We start from the raw sequence: 21,559 nt of genomic DNA, 5'->3' as shown, positions 1-21,559 counted from the left end.
CTAGACACTGCTTCTAAATTGAATATGGTAATATGAGGTTATGCTAAGTGGGGTTCTCCTGACCATTGTTGGAAGTTCCTTCTCTTTCCTGCATTTGGAATGACAATCTTTACTCTACACAATATAATAACCTCATCTACGTTTAACTCAAGTGTTGACCTAAGCGACCATAGCCTGTCCTCAATGCCTTGTTATTTCGCTTAGCACCTGTTTTGTATGTTCTCACTTTTGCTACTACAACTGTCAATGGCAGGGTGATTTTGGTTGTGTTTGAGTTAATATTATGTTGCGAGGCGGTTGAGGACCAGTTGGATCTTACCCGACCCTGTGGTCATCAACTACGTATTTACTAGTTCCCCTACTCCACTATGTATATGTTCTGGAATATCTTACACGTCTTTATATGTGGATAAATGTTCCAGATGGGACTATATGAATATAATCACCCGGATATGGTGATTAGAGGGGCTTACTTATAAGGTTAGGTATTGTTTATATGTTTAATGTTCTTCGTCTGCATGTTTGGGCTATATAATTTCAAATAATTTATAGGATCAGATTGGGACATACGGTATCTGGGTATTGCCTGCATGAGGCCTACCTCTCCCCTAAATGAAGAAAGGTGAGTAAATGCATTTTTTTCCATATTTCAGGGGTGGGCGGGTTGTGGGGTTGGGTTGCTTTTGTGCCTTTGTGTTTACTTTCTATCCTTTTTACTCTTTGTCCTTACATTTTTTCTGTCCCTTCTCCCCCACCTTGGTGACTATGATGGGCTCGCTGCTCTGCACACCTCTACTTGGATAGCCTCTGTACACAGTGAAGGTGTTCCACGCTTACTGGAGCACCCTCTGCAATATTTGATCCCCTTAGCATACCACACTCCTCTGCAATCAGTTGTATGCAGGCGGATAAGATTGCTACATAAATATACACATACTCAACCGCTTTGCTTCTGTCTACACTGAATATCTACTCTGCTTTACAATGACCACACCACTTAAAATTATTTCACTTAACATTAGGGAACTGAACCACCCAGTCAAATGTAAAAAGATTGCAGACGACTGTAATAGGCCGTGGGGGACATTATATTATTACGAGGTTTCTTACTAAGTTTTCTAAGAAATCGAAAGACACTGTACTGTCTCACTCCCATAACCATCAAGGCCAATGGCTTATCACCAGGGCCAAACAAACAAGACTGAAAATTCTTTATTGAGAATGTATATGCCCCGAGGGACAACTCGGTAGAATTCTGGAGAGATCTAGACAAATGATTGTCAGAGCTTCCTGACAATTTAGAAGTGATCATGGGTGGAGACTTCAACCTACCACTGGACGAAACTCTAGACAGAATATCGGCACATCCATTTTTCGGTAGTAGATCACACAATCTGATTAAACTATGCTGTAAGAATAACAACCTTGTTGATATATGGTGGCTATAGAATCGGTCATGCAGCGACTATACATTTTACTACCCACCTCACCACTCCTTCTCCAGGGCTGATTATAATATGGTCAGTAAACAAGTATTCACGATGTCCCAAAACCCCAAAATAGAACTGATAGTAATTTTGGATCATGTTTGTGTATCCCTAGACCTCACATTTAATGACTCCTCCCCACCCCTCAAACAATGGCGCCTCAAAGATGATCTCTTAGAGGATGATGACACTAGAGGAAAGATTGGTGTAACGATTGGCTAGTTCTTGAACGAAAATGCTCCAGAGGACACCACTGCCACTATCAATTGGGACACTTTGAAGGCTTCCCTCAGAGGGCTCATGTCTATAAAAATATGTCAAGAATCAAAAGAGGGCGGGAGGGAAAAGTTAAAGCTCCAATGAATTTCCCTTAAATGAACATGTAAAATCAAAAGGAGTGGAAGAGTTGTGTTGAGACGGGGGGGGGGGGGGCAACAACAAAGTTGTTGTGAGACCTTCAACAGTGTTATTACGCCAAAGACATGTCTCCCGCTGGCGTACTTAGCCACTGATCATTACATCACTGGGTCTTTTCCTCCACCAGGAGGGATTGTCTCTTGAATCTGAGAACAAATGGGATACACCATATGAGGAAAAAAAGTTTTAAAATACCTCATACCTTTAGAAAGGACACATTTTATTAAGAAGATCAAATGTAGTTTTATGATTACAAAATGTGAGATGTGAAAAGAGAGGTATTAATGTCTCTCACATCTGTCTCTTGAAGAACCAGGTCAACATGTTTGAGCCAACTTTGCGCCCTATGGGTTGATGGCTTTCAAAATATGAGCTCCCTGACAAAGAATTCAATAATTTCCTGCAATTAAAGAGTATCATCCGGAAATTGCTGTGGCCCCATACTCATCCTTGGTTTTTGGTCACTTTATGGTTTAAATATTTTATTGAGATTTTATTAAACAGGAACATTACAGTTCTCCCAAAGCATGAAAAACGGCATGGGTAGTGAAAGTCCCCAGTGAGGTAAGTACCATGGTGGGGATGTGCAGTAGATCCACAATACAGAAAATGCTAAAATGAAACTTACGCTATCCCCTCCCTCCAACCCCCTCCCATCCCCCTTCCATCCTGATGTTGAGAATTCTAGAGCCTGTACCAAAGCCAGTAAGTGAGTGTCATTTAAGTAGCTGCCTGCTGTGGATCTGAGAGCCGAGGAAGTCTCAGATACCTGGGGCAAGTTACTTTCCTGTATTCTGAGGTGAGGAGGGACAGAAATGGCTGCCAGAGGTCTCTGAATGCAGTGCCTTTCCCTGCCAGTGTGAGAGTCATTTTCTCCCTCCCTAGGACCTGCCATATTCGTCGTAGCTAATCCGTGAATGAAGGGATCTGGGGGGTGCGCCAGTGGGTCAGGATGTTCTGTATCGCTGAGCCTAACGCGATTGCAATTAGGCGGCCTTTTCGGGATTTGAGAGGGTGTGCCAGGGGATTTGGGAGACCTAGTAAAACATAGGTGGGAAACCTCGGTATTTGTGTGTCCAGATGTTTGTCCACCTCGTCCAGAATCTGAGTCCAGTAGGGTTGTAAGAGTTCACAGTCCAAAGGATATGCACCAGGGTGCCAATTTTCCCACAACCCGCAAGCAGTTTGCGCTCTGTCGTGAGTCCACTAAGTGTAGGTGCTCTGGAGTGTACTACCAGTAAGTAGCTATTTTCGTCAAAGTCTCGGTCAGTCCCGTGTGGTAGGCCGAGTGGCGAGCTCTGTAATACACCCCTTCCCATTCTTTGTGATTAAGTGACGTACCTAGATCTTGTTCCCAGAGAGCTCGGCTGGCGCTATATGTATGTGTGTTTCTGGCTAGGAGCATTTTGTATAAGTCTGAGATGATCTTCTTGTCAGAGGTGCTCGTGAGGAGCCATTTTTCATATGCAGAGAGAGGGCGGTGATCATGTGGTTTAATATCCGGGTGTAGTGCCCAGTGTTGAACCTGGATATATCAAAGTCGCTCAGTTTCAGAGATCCCGTATTCCGACTTAACCTTTTGAAATGAGGTCATCCCATCTAGGTCGAACAGATGACCCAGGGACTGACAGTCGGTGAAGTGCCAGCGTGCACCTGCCGCCTCTTTCATTCCCGGCTGGAGTTCTGGGTTGTCGAAGATGGGTGTGAGCGGGGAAGGAAACGTAGTTAGATTATGTTTAGTGCTCATGTTATCCCAAGCCTCCAAGGACATCCTTGTGATGTATGACGCGCAGAGGTTAGGGGGTCTGTGCGCCCTTCGAAGGAAGGGGACCTTCTGAAGGGACGTGGCAGCTACCGCCAGGTCTTGAAAGAGCCAGTGTTTTTCGGATTCCAACCGGTTCCATTCGCCCAGGTAGCACATTTGTGTTGCTTGGAAATAAAGTTGAAGATCCGGGATGCCGAGGCCTCCATTCTCAGGAGGGAGGGCTGCTATAGTATGTTTCAGCCGGGGCTTGCGGCCGTGCCATATAAATTGCGCCAGCTCTGATTGGGTCTGTTGAATCCACCCATTGGGCGGGCGGAGCAGCCGAGTTTGAAACACATATAGGATCTGGGGCAAGATGGTCATTTTGGTGGCCCCCACTCTACCCAGCCGGGAGAGTGGGTAGTGTTTCCATTGACTTAATTCTGAGCGGATGCGGGCCTAGAGCCGGGCATAGTTGATGGCAGCTGTTGCCGGGATAGAGGGGGCCAGTTGGATCCATAGGTAAGGTATTGAGTCTTCGGACCATTGTACAGGGTGCTGCCCCTGGAGACATGTACAAGTGGAAGATGACAGGGAGAGTTCTAGTGCAACGGATTTGTCTAAATTAACTTTAAACCCGGAGGCCTGGGTTTGAGAGGGAAAGCAGGACGTCGTCCCCGTATAAGCTGATGGTGTGGATATCACTCCCGAATTTAATCCCTGTTATGGAAGGATTACGCCGAACACGCTGAGCTAAAATCTCCATATAGAGTGCAAAAAGAAGGGACGAAAGAGGATACCCCTGTCGTGTACCTCTACCTATAAGGAACCGGGAGGATGTGTGGCCATTCACTCGAATTGTGGCTGTGGGGAACTGATAACAGTTTAAAATGCGCATTCTTAGTTTATCCCCCATTCCCACTCGTGTGAAAACGTTTTCCAGGTAGGGCCAATGCACCCTATCAAAGGCCTTCTCGGCGTCAATGGTGGGTAGCATATACTTCCCCTGTGTCCGGGAGGCCTTCTCTATGAGGTGGAGAGCTTTTTTGGTGTAGGCGCTCGTCTGACGTTGAGGGATAAAGCCCGCCTGATTGGGGTCTATTAACCCCTGCATGTAGGGCGCCAGGCAATTCGCTAAGATTCCAGTGTATAATTTAATGTCGAGGTTGAGGAGAGATATGGAATGGTACGCTCCACAGACGGTTTTGTTGCGCCCTGTTTTCGGTATAACCACTATGGAAGCTTCAAGCATGTCTCGGGGAATCGCCCCTGGTTGGGCAAAAGAATTGAAGAGCTCGGTCAGGAGTGGGGCCACCTGTGCGCAGACTGTTTTATAAAAGGCGGCGGAGTAGCCGTCAGGCCCCAGCAATTTCCCTATTTTGAGGTACGAGATGGCAGAGACGTGCTCTTCTATTCTGATGTCTCTTTCTAGGTGATCTGCCTGTGCTTTAGTTAGGGTGGGGAGGTCGTCTTCTCAATGTAAGCATCGCCATAGGCGTCGTCCAGTGGCATTCCTGTATAGAGTTGGGTGTAGAAGTCACGGAAGGTCTCAGCAATTTCAGGGTCTTCTGTGACCCTCCTGCCGTCCCCTCGGTGAAGTTCCTGGACCCCTTGTTTCTGTCTGGTCTCTCGCAGTTAGTGGGCGAGGAGGCGCCCACATCTGTCCCCCTGGTGTATTAGACATGGCGCTACCTGAGGGCTGAAAACTCTGCCCTGTCTTGGTCCAGCGCAGCAAGTTGCTGGCGCATAGCCTTTAGCTGTCTCCACACCCTAGGGGCCCCTGTTCTCTGGTGCATCTGCTTTAGTTCTTTCGTCTTTTGCATTAGCTCGTCTCTCTTCCATTTGCGTTCCACGTTGTCCGCCATAGAAATAGCAACAAATTCCCCTCGTATGACTGCTTTTAATGCTGCCCATTGAGTCGAGAGGGAAGTGTCCGGATTAGAGTTGTGGGAGAGGTAAACTTTGATAGCGCGCTGTATCTGCTCTACGACATCTACGCGGTGTAAGAGAGTGTCGCGGAGGCGCCAATGGCGTGTGGGGTGTTGAAGTGGGGGAAGAATGAAGATGACTGTCACTGGTGCGTTGTCTGACAGAGAAGCTACCCCTATGTCGACTGTAGCCATGAGTGTGTGCAGGGACGACTTGCCAGGAAGTAGTCAAGTCTGGCATACGTCTTATGTGCACTGGAGTAAAAAGAGTATTTGCGGCTGTCGGGATGGGAACAGCGCCATAGGTCTTTCATGTCCAGATCCCGTAGTCTTGCTAACCCTGTCATAGAGAGTTCGCCTGCCTGGCCCGTGCGCTGACACTACCTGTCCGCTATGTTGTCGAAAACAAGATTCAGGTCCCCGCCTAATAGTATCCGGCGGTCAGCGGTAGCTGTGGCCTCGGTGAGTGCAGTATGTATGAATTTTATTTGCCTTTCGTTGGGAGCATATATCGATCCAATAGTGAGTGTCAGGCCACCCAATGAGAACAGATAAGTGAGGAGCTTCCCCTTTATTTTGGCTTCTTTCTGGGAGGACTTTCCCTGAAATGCGCGGGAGACAAAGATAGCGACCCCAGCCGATTTAGTTGGGCCGGAAGAGAACATTTGAATCGGGAACATGCGGGATCTATGGCGGTGGCAATCTTTAGGCAAGAGATGTGTATCCTGCAAGAGGCATATGTCAGCTTTGGTAGTGTCAAAATAAGAAAGAACCGTCCTGCGCTTGACCGGGTTGTTGAGACCCCGCATGTTCAGGGTAAGAATTTTAAGAGTGGTGGGCGGCATCTATGTGGGTGTGAGGTGAGAAGCTCTGATAATTAGGGACACAGTTGGCCACCTATGTTGTAGTGAACTGGACACTTTCATCGAGGGGGGACCAAGGCCGATGTCCAAGCAACAGGGCGGATGGATGGAGGGAATCCCAAACCAAAATGTAAAAACCCAAAAAAAGAGAAACAAATGCAAAACTGCAACAGTGCATTAAGGGTGAGAAAAATAGTCCGTCATCGTGGGATGACCGGTAAAGGGTCAGTGTGGGGTCCATGTTGTGACCAAGTGTCCGAACTACCGTCCCTCCCGCCACCCACCCCGAAAGCAGCGATAGTGAGCAACATCATCTGAACTGCTTACTTGTCCTCTGCCGTGTGCTGCGTAGAAGTCTCCGACATGAAGTCTAGGACGGCCTGCTGGCCTTTAGCAATCTCAGACCAATCAGGCCGCCGGTTTAGCCATCGGTGGCATTGTAGTAACGGGTCTAAACTCGCATCGCCAGTGCAGAGTGAAGAGAGTTAAGTCCTTGAATAGTACTGGGTTCTGTCCCTGAAATGAGATTGGATGCATGGCTCTGGCTTTATTGATGATATCCTCCTTTGTCCTGAAGTCGTGCATACATACAAAGATGTCAGCAGGTGGGGCGTTACTCACTCGGGGAGGCCCAACTCTGTGGGCGCAATCCAGCTTTATAGGGTCATCGGGCGGAGCACCAAGAATGTGGTTGAAAAGCATCTTGGAGAAGACGAACAAATCCTCAGTGTCAGTTGTGGTTTTGACTCTCCGGATACGGATATTGTGTCTCCGGGAGTGGTTCTCCAGGTCCTCCAGGTGGAGCTGCAGATCGAGGTGCTGATCCTGAAGTCGTAGGACCGCCTGTTGAAGGGTAGCCAGTTCCATGTCCCTATTGTCTCCTTTGTCTTCTAGGGTGGCGACCCATTCTCCGCTACCATCCACATCCCTGCGAATGTCCTTTATTTTAGAGGTCAGGTCTTTTATCACCGGCTGCAGAAAAGGCCCGAGTGATGGGCTCCTCTCCCGAGCCCCCGGTGCCCTCAGAGGTCGATCTTTTGGGCGCAGCCTGCGCCATGGTGTGTGCATTCAGCGTGCGGGCAAACAGGTCTTTTAGAGATTTTTCCCTTTTCGCCCTCATGTTGGACATAGTCCGGAGCTCCAGTGGTGCCTGGGAGATTGCAAGGCAAAGATAAGGAAGGGTTCGGCAGTGGATGGAGCAGTAGGTGGCAAGAGCTGGATGTAGGCGCCTGTGTGGCGTCGCTTATTCGGCTCGGGGACCGAGCACGTCGAGAGAAGGTTCTTCGCTGCGACACCCCGCCCAATCTCCCATCCAAGCCGGTCTGGACATGTAGCTGCCGCGGCCTGCGCTGAGATGCAACAGCGCGGGGGAGTCATAGGGCCTTCCACAAGGCCCGCCCTAGATGATGGAATTCGCGTCAGGGAGCCACCGCACAGTCCCGTAGGCCCCAGGCTATGGTGTGTGTGGCTGGTGATTCCTGGCAGGAGTTGCGGGGGTTGCCACCCACCAGTGGGAAGTAGGATATAGCCAGATAGGGACCTCCACAATGCAGGTGCTGGCGCCACTGGCGAGCATACTGTGAAGGCTCCAGCAGGCGTGTCTCCGTCCCGGGCCTCCGCCTCCCACACCCGCTGGCACCAGGGTCGTTGCAGCCACCCTCGGTGGTTCTTCGTTCTTTGGGCAGGGTCGGTGTGAGTACGGCCCCCTCGCGCAGGATATGCAAGTGTGATGGTCTTGGGGGAGGAGCAGGTCAGCCCAGCGGGTACCTGACCAGTGCACTTCCTCTCAGTTGGTAACCCGAGGGCCCCTGTAGACCTCCCCCCTGTGTCTGCTCTCCTTACCCTGTGTAAGTGGTCGAGGACAAAGTGCTGACTCTCCTCACGACCAGTACTCGATGCAGGGCACTGGGCTTATTCAGGGGGATGGCCGGTGCAGCTCAAGGGTCCGAGCTCCTGGTCTCATCGTCAAAGGCTGCCTCACAGATGTCCCAGGGGATCCAGAGTCGCTGCGCCACGTGTTGGGAGTCGGGCACCTCCCGGTGGACGATGCACTGGATCAACTGGCCGCTCCTCTCTTGATTGACGACCACTCAGGAGTCCCGGGGCCCCGGGACACCCAGAGTCAGTCAGGTGAGAACTTGTGGGGGAGGGGTTCAGAGGCGGAGCAGTGGGGAAAGATTATGCGACCGCAAGTTAGGCCGCACCTCCAGGCCAGAACTTCGCGCTGCTCCCGGGTAGCGTGCCTGCTGGGGCCTGGGGATTGAAAGGCCTGGCCGGCGTATGCCTCCCCTGCCGCACCGTGTCAATGCAGGAGACGACAGGACCCTGCCGAGTTAAAGGGGCCTGAGGCCGGGACCTCGGGGCACGCACCCTTGCTCTGTCCAGCAAATCCGCTCACCACGCGGCGTCTCTGGCAGGCTGGAAGCGTTCTTCAGGCCTCGTCCGGGGAACTGTTTGCGGCACCTAGGGGTGGGGGGGTCGGATCTCTGGGCCCCACGCGCTGTAGCTGGTGCCCCTTCTGTTAAGGATAGCTATGTGGTGCTTGGCAGGGCTTTTGGTGATGGGAATGCCCGCGCAGGGTGGACGGCAGGCAGGAGCTCGATTGCAACACGTCCTATTGTGCCGCCATCTTGGCCACGCTCCATTATTGGTCACTTTAGAAAGTTAGGACACTCAGCGTCATGTCTTTACAAAATGCTCCTGCCCTCCAAGAATTATCTACTCAAGGGATTAAAAAAGAAATTATCTACATATATCCAATCTTCACAGGTTTCCCCTTTTATAGATGCAAAATGGAGTAAAATGTGTCTCTCCCCTTTTTTGGCAAAAGTGATCACTTCTTTGGATCAATCCAGGTTTTGGTCTCTACACAAAACCTACTTGTCACCGGCCAGGCTCTACAAACTAGGCTTCACCAAAACAGACATCTCCTGGTGGTGTGGGTGTGGGCTCCCTCAAATACTTGTTCTTTTTCTGTAAAATAACTCATCTGTTTGGGGGCAGAATACAACGTATGATGGAATATATCTTTAAAATACCATTTATGATTGTCTTCTTGACAGTAGTCGTAGGGGTCTCAGCTAATTCATCCCCTTTGTTTCTCCCTGAGCAAGAGCTGCTATTATTAGGCCTCATGCTAGTGATGTGTACCATGATGATCTTAATGGAGTGGAATTCAACGTTCAAATGGTTTTTTTAAGTTCAGAAATGTTTTATTAACATAAGAAATGCTCAAATATTACATCATATGATACATGGCACGTAAAGTAATGACAATAGTATAGGCTGTAATATGAAACATCAGAGGTTTAAGAATATATAAAAAAGAACTGGCAATTGGTATGAAATAAGGTACTACAAGGGGATATAAAATATACAATATAATCAGTAACAAAGTTGAAAAAAGAAAAAGAACACTAAAGAAATACCTTTGTGTAGAAGGAACAGGAAATCATGGAGGTTTAGAAACTTCTTGCTGTATCGGGGTTAAAGACAGAGAGATACAAGCACTCAAGTCAAAAAATAATGTAACTGGGCTCCACACTTCTCTACGTTTAGCAGCTAAGGATAAGGGATATACAAAAGTAGTATCTAGTCTATGATTGTAGCAAACAGCGTACCACCAAGCCTTATAAGATAATTTGGTAAAATCCTTCCAGTTTTTGGTGATTTGCTGAAATGCCACAGCTAATAGCAAATCAATTATCCTAACGTTACAAGTGCAATGTTCCCAGATGGGAGATAGGCTCCCTAAAAAAATATGAGATGGAGAGAAGGGGTGGGTTGAGGAAAAAATCTTATTAATTTGAGACCAAACCTGCTTCCAGAAATTAAGAACAAAATGACAGACAAAAAGCATGTGGAAGAGATCTGCATCTGGTAAAGAGCAGGACCAACATTTGTCAGAGATATCTGGAAAGTGAGTACTGAGAATGTGTGGTGAAAACAATAAACGATTATAAATAAAAAACAGTGTTTGAGTGGTATTGGCTGCTCTGGAGGATCTACGAATTTTTAACCACAATTTATCCCATAATGCAATAGACCATGAAGTTCCAAAATCTTTTTCCCAATGTTCCTCTATACTGGTTTTAATGCGGGGATGAGGCAAAGTGCGAAGGAAAGCATATATCTTAGAAGCTTTAGAATGTGTAAGGAGTAAAGAATGTAACGAGGGTGCATCAGACGGTGTGGGAGTTGATGAAGGAGGTATATCAAGATGGACCTCATAAGCATGTTGTAATGCGCACGTTAACAATGAGTATTTGGTTCAGAAAGTGAGAGGGAGATTGAAAGAAGCGGCAGCTAAATCAAAAGGAATAATCTGAGTATGATGGAACAGTTGCCTTACCCAGATAAGACCACGTGTTCTCCAAGATTTCCAAAAGATTGGCTTATTATTGATTAGAATTGACATATTATGCCAAATAGGTTGATCAAAAAAGGTTGAAGTAGATAAAGGCAAAATTTTTGAGGTATATTTAAGAATGGGAGTTGAAATAGATTGTGGTCTACGAGAGAACATAAGATATTCTTTGAAAGAAAAGGGAAAAATGAAAGACTGTTCTAAGGTCAGCCAGAGAGGAGATGTTGAAGAGATGTCTTCGGTCCAGTGAGAAGCTTGGTGCAACAGGAAGGATTTATGATACAAAGAGAAGTTCGGAAAATTCACCCCACCCTCCTTCTTAGAGCGCATTAGCTTAGATAAGGACATACGAGATTGTTTATGCCCCCACAAAAAGGAAGAGAGAATAGAATTGATCTTCTTGAAATATTTTGAGGGAATAGCAAGTGGTATGTTGGATATTGTGAACAAAACAACAGGAGAAAGCATCATTTTGATCGTGTCCAATCGTCCCCACCATGATAAGTAAAGCGGATGCCATTTGCTAGTAAGAGTAGTTAGTTTTTGTATACATTCTTCCAAAGATTTAGTGATCGTACCCGAAAGAGAAGAATGAAAATGAAGGCCCAGATATTTAATAAAGTTAGGGCTCCAAGTAAAACCTGAGGCAGAGAAGTCATCCTTGAAAGTTACTTTAGTGAGTGGTAAGATTACGCATTTGTCTTTATTTAATTTGTATCCCGACACCTGAGCAAAAGAATGAACTTCATCTAAGAATGCTGGAAGGGAGGTGACTGGGTGGGATATAAATAGAAGGACATCGTCAGCATAAGCTGCCATCTTAATGTCAGTATCTTGAAAATTAAAACCACATATACTATCATTTTGACGGATTCGCAAAAGAAAGGGTTCCAAAGCAAGGTTAAACAAGAAAGGTGAGAGTGGACAGCCCTGTCTCACCCCTCTTCCCAATGAGAAATAAGAGGATAGGCCTCCATTTGCCGAAATAGCAGCTCTAAGACAAGAATAAAGAAAAGAGATCAAGGAAGAAATTTTTGGTCCAAAACCAAACCACTTCAGAGTTTTAAACAAATAAGGCCATTCAACGCGATCAAAAGCTTTTTCCGCATCCAAAGCTATGGCTGCAAGGGAATGAGGGTGATGAGAAGATTTAGAAAGGATGTCAAAAAATAACCTGGTGTTATCTGATAACAATCTACCCTTAACAAAGCCAGATTGTTCTTTCCCTAAGAGCTGGGGGAGTAAGGATTCTAAACGCAATGCCAATGCTTTAGAAAAAAATTTGTAATCAATGTTTACAAGAGAAATAGGACGATAATTTTTACAATAGTGTGGATCTTTACCCGGTTTCGGGATAATACAAATAAGGGCATCAGAAAAATATAAAGAAGCAGAACCAGTTTGAAGAAAATTAGAGAGAAGCAAATGCAATTTGGGGATTAGCAAATTTGAAAAACAAGAAAAGAATTCAACAGTAAAACCGTCAAGCCCTGGAGCTTTGTCATGCTTAAGAGTGTGGAGAGCCTGAAGGAGATCCCTATGAGTAAGATCGGATTCTAAGGAGGAGAGGTCCGGAGGAGTATCAAAAGGACAAGAAATGGTGGAAAGAAATTGGGAAATGGATTGTTCAGACGAAGAAGCTTCGGAAGAATATAAGGTTTGATAAAAAAGTAAGAATTCTTATAAGATGTCTTCACTGTTACGTTTCAGCAAGCCGTCCCGACCATAAATAGATTCAATGTTGACTTTATTATGTCTAACCTTTAAATAATTAGCCAACAACTTACCAGCCTTATTCTGTCCACCGTAGAACTTGGCGCTTGATTTTAAAAGAAAATTAGAGGCGTTGAATGTGGACTCCCTATTAAATTCAAGTTTGGCAGAAATGAGGTCGTTTAAACAATCTTTTGATTTAGAAGTATAATATAAGTGCTCTAAATGTTTGATTCTAGCAAGGATAGCATTATTGTCATGTTTGGCTTTCTTCCGTTTACGTGAAACATAGTTGATGATGAAATCCCTGGCTGACGCTTTAAAAGCATCCCATACCACAGGAAAGGAAACTTCGCCGGTGTGATTAAACAAAAAATACTCATGAAAAAAGGAAGTGAAGGAAGAAACAAATTGTGCATCAAGAAGGAGAGCGTTATTAAAACGCCATTTTTTAAAGGAGATAGGCTTCTGCAATATATCTAATGTAATAGAAACTGGAGCATGATCTGAAATTAAAATGGAGCCAATGTCAGAGGAAATAAGGGACTGAGTGAGGCGATGTGTGAGAAAAAAGTAATCTAATCGAGATTGAGTATGGTGAGGGGGTGAGAAGAAGGTGTATTCTCGTGAAGTGGGGTTTCAAAGTCTCCAGGCATCAGTAAGTTGGAATTGTGTAATGAGTTGAGTGAAATTTTTTTGTGACTTATGAGGGATATAAGCGTTAGCTGAATGCCTATCCAAAAAGGGGTCGAAAACTTCATTGCAATCGCCTACTAGAATAAAATTATCAACATAGTGTTGAGTAATTAGCGGAGCTAAAGAGGACCAAAAAGAGGCGTCCCCACATGTGGGAGCGTATACATTTAAAATGGAAATGGGAACATTATCAAAATTAAAATTAACTAACACCCATCTACCTGAAACATCAGCAAAATGCGTTACTGACTGGATTGGGAGGGATTTTTTGAATAAAATCAAAACACCATTACGTTTACCATCCCCTGGAGAAAAGTATACATCACCCACCCAACCCCTTTTTAATTTGGCAGACTCAACGTCCGACAGATGGGATTCCTGTAGACAAGCTATATCTGCATTGAGTTTGGCCAGATGAGAGAGTACTCTCTGTCTTTTAATCGGCGAATGTAAACCTCTAACATTCCAAGAAAATATTTTCAAAGGCATAGAATAATATTAGAAAGACATATCGATAAATCAGCATATGGAATAGCATAGATATAAACAAAAAGAAAAATATTAAAAGCATATAAATATATCAAGAAGAGACAGCGAAGATAAAGAAGAATAGTGTCATAATGAACCGTGAAGTAAAAACCAGTTACACCAGTTACATGATAAAGAAAAAAAATAAGAGCAAGGAACAATAGTTGGAGCAAGGGTAAGAGCGAAGAAAAATAGAAGGACTGGAACAAGAATAAAGAAAGAGTAAAATAACAGAAAGAAGAGAAAACAATACATGAAAGAACAAGAGAACAGAAGAGGAAGAACAATAAACTTACATATTGTCGAGAAGAAACAAAAGGAGAGGAGGGTGGAGGCCACATAAAGCAATGACGAGTCATGGGCTCTCAAGGGAAGGCAGGGAAGAAGGACAACCGCAACGAACTCCAGGGGCACAAAGGTGAATGGTGATATGAGGGAAGGAATCTGTACAAGAGGGAAGAAAGAATTAATGTTAAATACGCAGGAGAAACAAAAGTAACAGAACAACAAACAATTAGTAAAACTGCGTAAGCATAAAAATCTCGAAAGACCAATCAGGAAATAGGCATATAAGCATTAATACAGAACAGGTAAATGTAACCATATATTAAGAACTGGGCGAGGCAGTAGTATCCATACTAGTAGCGTTGTGGGAGTACAGGAAGCTCTTCAATTTCAGCGGATCATCATAAGTAGTAGTCTTATTATTGAAAGTCACCTTGAAGAGACAGGGATGAAAAAGACCATATCTCGCTCCCATAGATCGCAGCTGTGGTCGAAGTGAAAGGAATTCTTTACGCCGATCTGCAGTAGATTTTGCATAATCCTGTGAGAAGAAAAGCCGATTACCAGACCAAGTGAGCCGGGGGAGTGCCCTGGCAGCAGATAGAACGATGAGTAGGTCAGTATATTCCAAAAAATAGAGTATAACACCTCGTGGCTTTCTTGCTTGAGTGGTAGAAAATCCAGTAGAAGGCGGACCTAGCCGATGAGCCCGTTGTATATTAATATTGGTGGTATCCGACAACTGGAGAATCTTCGGCAAAAAAGATTTAAAAACTGCTAAGGCATCAGACCCCTCTGAATTTTCCGCCAGGCCATAAATGCGGAGATTGTTTCTCTTACTTCTGTTTTCCAAGTTCTAAATTTGTTTGTGGAGATTAGATACTTGAACACATAGTGGATCGACCTTAGCAACAGAGGAAGCAAGAGTGTCTATGTGGTGTTCTAAATGGGTTACGCAACCATCAATATTTGACCACTTATCGGAAAGCATCTGAAGAGTGGATTTGGTTTCTTCAAGAGTGGTTTTAGTGTCTTCAATAAAAGGGCGTAAAGCTTTAATTTCCTCCAAAAGGATATCCATAGTGACTGATGAAGATTGTTTAGGAGGAGAAGGAGGGTCCTTTTTGAGACGTTTGGTAGAAGCCTTAGCAACGCCACTGATATGCGGGGCTACAACAGAGGAAGAGCTCTTAGCAGAAGGATCGGAGGAGTCATCCATCTCCAGACACTTATACCTGGACCCCGTCTGAAGAAGAAATTTACGAGGAGTTGGAGAAGGCTTGCGTAGCTCCTTATATAATCTGCCCATAGATGAAATGGCAAAAGCAAAGGTAGTAACAGCAGAATGAGGAATGATGGACAGCAGCAAAAAAAAAAAAAAAAAAAAATGACATTAACGTCCAAACATATGATGAAGTCAATACAGTACCAATGCAGTTGAAAGAGCCAGGGCTAAACAATCTGAAATTGAAGCAGTAAGCAACATGGAGCACGATTAGAACCACCTCCACGCCGAGAAACTGCGAAGAATTGGGCACAGTCTAAAGCATCAGCAGGATAACTGTAACAGTCAAACGTATTGGCTCCACATACATTCAGGACATAAATAAAAACATGTCACGTTGGGGTGAGACATGTAATGCGGTCCATATCCAATGAATTAGAAAAAAAAAGTGCCTTCAGAATACTACCCACACATGTTGTAATATCAAAGAAAGAAAAATGGGCAGTCCATAAGAGGCAAGTACCTCAAATTGCACAGACTACGCTCTAAAAAGAGCCAAAACTGCACCTAAAGGTGAGAAGGGCATATCAAGGCAGGCAGCAGGTTGTAAAATTAAAGAATAGTCCACCAGTACCTCCGTCGTGCAAGAAATGCTGTGACTGAATTTCCGTCAGCGCTGAGGGGAGAGCTCCGTCAGCGCTGAGACAAGATGGTGGCCGCTGTAGAAGGAGTCACTTCGCATCGTTCATCGGAAGAAAGCAGCGCCGCTGGTAAGTATTAGGATCCAAAAAACACCCTAGGCATGCCCCAGCCGTTCCCAAGGCAGACTTCATGGCCTTTCATGAAAAATGAGGCGCCAGGAGTACCGTCGCGGCTTCACATCACGGCGCTGCCCGGGAGAGCCACATAAACACCGCCACTGTCTGCGGGCGCTAGCCACGCCCCCGTTCAAATGGTTTTTAAAAAGTTGGAGAACATGCTATGCTCCATTAGAAGCACAGACAACATAATGTACAAGAGATTGCATAATGCATCCAGCGCAAGACACTCATGGGACTCATTTGATATGTACTTACAGAAGACCAAACCACCGTAGAGGTCGTGTTGCCATGTGGGTCACACAGCATGCTCAGGAATCTTATGCTGGAGACCCCGATACTGCCAGTATTCTCCAGCTAAATGCTCTGTTAGGCTTGTCAACATAATATGATATATACCCCCTCTTACCTACCCCTTTCTCTCTTCCACCCATTGCTCTTCATACTCTTTCGATTATCTGAAAACTTTACTAATGTTGTTAATCATTTCAAAGCCAAAATGTCGTAGGGTGTTGATTGCACTTCATAAATATCAAATCAGCTCAACACATATCTTCCATGTGTAGGTTTTCAATATATTCAGTGGGTAACCTCAGGCACTAAATGAAGGGCCGGTGGAAATTCAGAAGAAAGTGAACAGCAATGATAGGTGTGGCTCTTGTCCTATTGCAATGAAGCATTGTCACTGGAGGGATAGCCCCGTGTCAGGTGCCTGACGTATGGGTAGTCAAAGAGGTAGCTGAGCTTTATGAAGTCTGAATATATAATCTAGGTCTAACCAGAGTCAACCTCTACTGCCTAAAGCAAATGCCCATATGATCAGCTTCTCAGAGTGTTTTGTACGACAAGTGTAGAATTTGCTTTAATGTACGCTTTGTGTGTTTTTTTGTTCTGTGATAGTTTATTTGCAGAGGCAATACACATGCACTCCCTTTGTGCAAGCATTGCATTGCTATGTCCCACCTATTTAAACTACTGAAGTTTGGCAGCAAAATGTTTGATAAAGCTTATTCTGCTGCCAAACGTAGCCTAGGTCTGTCCAATAGCAGCTTAACACTGATATGGTGTAGAACAGGACACCAATGCATATGTATTGCACAATGAATACACTACTTTGTGTACTACTTGTTGTTGTATTACTTTGACAAACTGTTAACTGTTTTGTCTACCCGATGCATCCCTTGTGCCCTAGTCAAGGTTTTCCTTTTCTCCACCCAGGCTGGGCTAATTGCTATAATTACTACAGACATTTAGGAACAACCATTATAGAGAATTTGCAAATTACTCCAGCAGGATTTAAAAACAATATTGAGGGGGGCGTGGCAAAGAGGGCGGAGAGCTAAGACGTGCTTTGTCTTCGCTCCTCCATCCGCCAACTTATTGCACTGGCCTCTGGGCCCATTTCGCACGGAGGAGGGCTGAACTGCTTCCCACACCACCCAGGTTCCCGTTATATTCTACCAGAGTGCACCCCGGGTCTCTGTGACCGCGCTTGTGGCTGCCGGGCCACTCTGGATCCGGGCGCCAGGGAGTGGCGCGAGGTACCGGACGATGTGGCGGTGAGGCTGTGGCCCTGAGTTCGTAGAGACAGTGCTTAATTTGTAAAATATGAAGTGCAGGTGCTCAATTTTCCCCCGAAGGCCACACCCACTTTCCTTGGCTCCACCCACCTCTGCCAGTGGCTCCGCCCACTGACTCTAGTTGCTCCACCCCAATGCTTAATTTGTAAAAAACAGAAGTGCCAGGGTCCTTTTCGGGAGCTCACGACAGCTTGCACCTCCCGTTGCCCCTACAGAGCTGTCAATGACAATACCAACACAACTACATACTATCTCACACCTAAAAATGATACGATTTCTACTATTTTTATGTATTTTGACCAAAACACAGTTGCTGTGCTCTTGTGGGCAAATATTTTACAGGCATGGTTGGGACTTTAATTTTAAGGTAAATAATAATTAAGAAAAAAGAGAGAAAAAAAAAAAAAAAAACTACTGAGGAAGTCATCCAAAACCGGCGTTTTCCCTTTTGAAACATACACTTTAAAAAAAATATACAAGAAAAATACAATTCAAATCTGTTTAGACCTGTCTCATCTATCCATAAATAATTAGTAATGCAAATAAAGACAGAACAGACTTGTTAAAAAGGTGATACAGAGGACCTTCCAGAATCACAAATTAAGATCAAGTAAAGGAATATTTATTTCACTGAGTAAGGGGCAGAGCTGGCCTCATAAATAGCAAGAGAGGGGCAGAATAGGGAGAAAGAAGGGGGGAGAGATGATTGGAAAAGGACGACGAAGAATAGAGCACCTGCAAGAGCGAGAAATTTGAACAGAAGTGGAGCGAGGTGCAAAATAAGAATGAGGGAAATTAAGCAACCTTGCCATTAGGATGCGCCGACAGGCCCCAGAAATCCTTGAGGCCCCTGCGCTAAATATTTTACAAGATAAGCATTGTGCACAATGCACCTCAATCGGGTCCAGCAGCAAAACATGACACCCATGCTCAACTTCTCTGCTAAGCACCTCAACAGTAAACTCGCTTCCACAGTTAAGGCAGGGCAGAATAGAATGGTAAAGAAACACAAGAATAATGCGAAATCCCATCACAAACTCATGTCCCCCGCCGTAACGAAGAGCGTTTTGTTTAAAATTAAGGAAACCACAAAGGCCAGTCTCCTTACCTCCACGGAGTCTCCCGAGACCGCCTCCATAGCTGAGGCTGACACTGGCGAGGGGAGAAAACCAAACTAAACCAAGAGAATAACTACCCGCAGGCAGGTAACCCCGGCCATTCTCAAAGACAGACTGCTGGAGCCAGAGAGACGAGGCTAGCGCTGCGAAACCGAGAGCACTTAAAGTCTTGGACTAAACCAGGGTTTCTGAGCCCAAAAGTGTGTCTGGGATTCAGGTGAAAGTGGCATAGAGGGTGCAGGAGGATCAGGCTGGGAGCCACAGCCACTGTATTATTTATTTGCAAATGTTCTTACAGGAGATGCTGCTACCTCTACATAGCTGGCAAGGTTTCAGATTGCTTATGTGTGACATCTTCATAATTTCAGTGTACTTATGACTGACATTCAACGACTATGAGTGACAACTTCTCGCAAGCAAAATCAAGCAATAAAGACCAGGGAAACACATATATCAGAAATGACACCGATTTGAGCAACCCGAAACTCTAAGTATATCTTAAAACTGCTGCAAATCACCAGAAATGGAAGGGCACTAACCTAGTGTCCAGTTTACTTGTGCTCATGATCATGACGCGTTAAAAGTAAATTAAATAAGGATTGGAGAAGGTACCAGTGACACTTATTCCTCTGTAGTGAGCAGCACATGGCTGGACAGACAATAAACTGATCAAACACTGCAGTGAGTGTGTTTAATTCTTATATCACCCTGACCATCATAGCTGCTAGGTCTTCAGACTGCTTATGTGGGACATTTTGGTGGTTTCAGTGTGCGTATAGGTGACATTCACTACGTAACGAGAGACACTTTCTCGCAAGTAAATCTAAGCAGTAACTAGTATTTATGTGATCCTCTGTGAATTTTCGTTATGCACGGTAAAAACCCAGCTTCTGTAGTGAACAAGGCCAGACAAATGGAAAACCTTGCAATACAAACAACTCCTCAACGTTTCCCAGATGACAAGTACATGAAGATGTGCCCCTACATTAGCTGTACCTGAAATAGCCTTCTCGTAAAATGCACCTAAGTTACATATTTTCCTCACTAGCAAAACCCAGAAGTTCCTGCCACATTGAAATAAGTAAAGGGTTCTGCTGAAAACAAAACTGTCCACCCGATGACCTACCAGCTAAGAGACGCCAGCACGGATCTCAGCTGCTATGAATCAATAAAGATTAAAAACCATCTGATGTTTGGTAAAGCTTATCAATCGATCATAATTACACATCCAAAGTGCCACAATCAACACCCTATCAATCATGCACCCAAAGGGCGCCCAGAAACCTCCTTGTGAGTATAAGCGCTATATCATCAACTAACACGAAGTGGCACCAGTTTACTCAACACTTCAAAAGTGTCTCAATCCTATAATTTGGAACGTGCTACATAAATACTAACACAGTACTTAAAAAAAAATCCCTATTAATATCTGCTCCACGTGTTGCCTCTTTAATAGGCCGAAATAATGCCTGAACTGGCAGTGCAAAGCTGTCCTCCAGTTTTAATAGTTCCACCTCTACTGCCTTTCCCTCGGACCCCACTTTCGCAATTATATGATGCTGCTCAGAGCATCACTCCAGGCCTCTCTATCCCAGGAGGGACCCAGCCTGATCCCAAACGGAATGTGAGGCCCCAACAACAATCTTCTCACTTGCCACTTGTGCCTAGGGTTCGCAGGTGGGGCAGCAGAAAAACCGTTTAAAAGAGATTGCCCGCCTTTGCCTCGTCAATGGTCCTGCTGGAATCAATCAGGAGGGCATCAGTATTCCAGAGCCTCTCTCTGTCCACGTGGGACCCGGCCCTACAGGAAGGGTGTGCGAGGCCCGAACATGAAGAAGTTGCAGACCGATCCAGGCATCTCAGCTGCCAAAGTGTGAGAGTCTCAGCTGACTCGCACCATTTATTAGTCTAACAAGCTGACTGCGACCTGCGCATTATTCTCACGTACAAAGTTGTCTGCTAGTACTGTGAGAAACTAGTTCTTAAGCTACCTCAGATCTTTTGAGATATAAACCGAAAAGATATTAAGGGGACACAGTTGTTCCGAGCCCGAGCCGTGGCCTCTCCAGGGCAGAACGTGTGTAACACGGCGGCCCCACTGACTGCAGGCATCTGCCCAAAGGAAATATTTGCAGTTTGTTTGTACAATACAAATTATTTAACGCACACACATACTCACTCCGGTGCCTGCACTGCACCCCTCTGTCTCACACTTACTGCAACTTCACAACAGGTTTCTTTCTTGCTTGCATTCGGCTATTCATGCAGACCACAAACCAGCAAGCGCGAAGCCTCGCCTTCCTCAATACTTCCCGCTTTCTGTCAGCAGGAAGTGACGTCCGCTGCGGCGCAATGAGCCCCTTTCTGAAGCGTGCGATAACAGGACAGCTGGGGAGAATGATGTTCAATCATCAGCCTTACGTAGGAGCATGGGCAGGTACTGCTCCGCTGTGTGCTCTCAGGCAGTCCCTCCCCAGAGAGGCTGAATGGGCCTCGTAATAAAGCATGCTGCATTCAATTTGAAATATTTTACGGCGTTCACCGGGAAGACCCGTGTGAACTTAAGTGCGTCAATACGAAGTCTAGACACGGCCCTGAGAAATAAGTGCCGGTGCTAAGCACCGGAAAGCACAGGCACAAATTAAGCACTGCGCAGAGAGCGTCGCCTACCTGCAGCATCAGCGCCGCCCAGGGGCACTTCCTGCGGTGCCAGATCGATGGGCGGAGGCGGGCGGTGATGAGACCTGGAGCACTCGAGCAGGCTGTGCAGCGATCTCTTCTGCGGGATCCG

General features: G+C 45.6%; 1 long non-coding RNA gene across 1 annotated transcript in view; it reads right to left on the bottom strand.

Moving 5' to 3' along the window:
• Window positions 1–21,086, bottom strand: part of LOC146858332 (uncharacterized) — a 171,355-nt gene extending 150,269 nt beyond the window's left edge. Inside the window, exons 1-2 of the long non-coding RNA XR_014979680.1 lie at window positions 20,986–21,086; window positions 14,039–14,186 (exon numbers count right to left, since the gene is read on the bottom strand). This is a non-coding gene — a long non-coding RNA (uncharacterized LOC146858332). The remainder of the gene's footprint in view (window positions 1–14,038; window positions 14,187–20,985) is intronic.
• Between the last annotated feature and the right edge of the window lie 473 nt (window positions 21,087–21,559).

The sequence above is a fragment of the Triturus cristatus genome, chromosome 3_2 (assembly GCF_964204655.1).
Source record: "Triturus cristatus chromosome 3_2, aTriCri1.1, whole genome shotgun sequence".
Classification (NCBI taxonomy): domain Eukaryota; kingdom Metazoa; phylum Chordata; class Amphibia; order Caudata; family Salamandridae; genus Triturus; species Triturus cristatus.
This window is presented reverse-complemented; position numbering and strand designations above follow the sequence as displayed.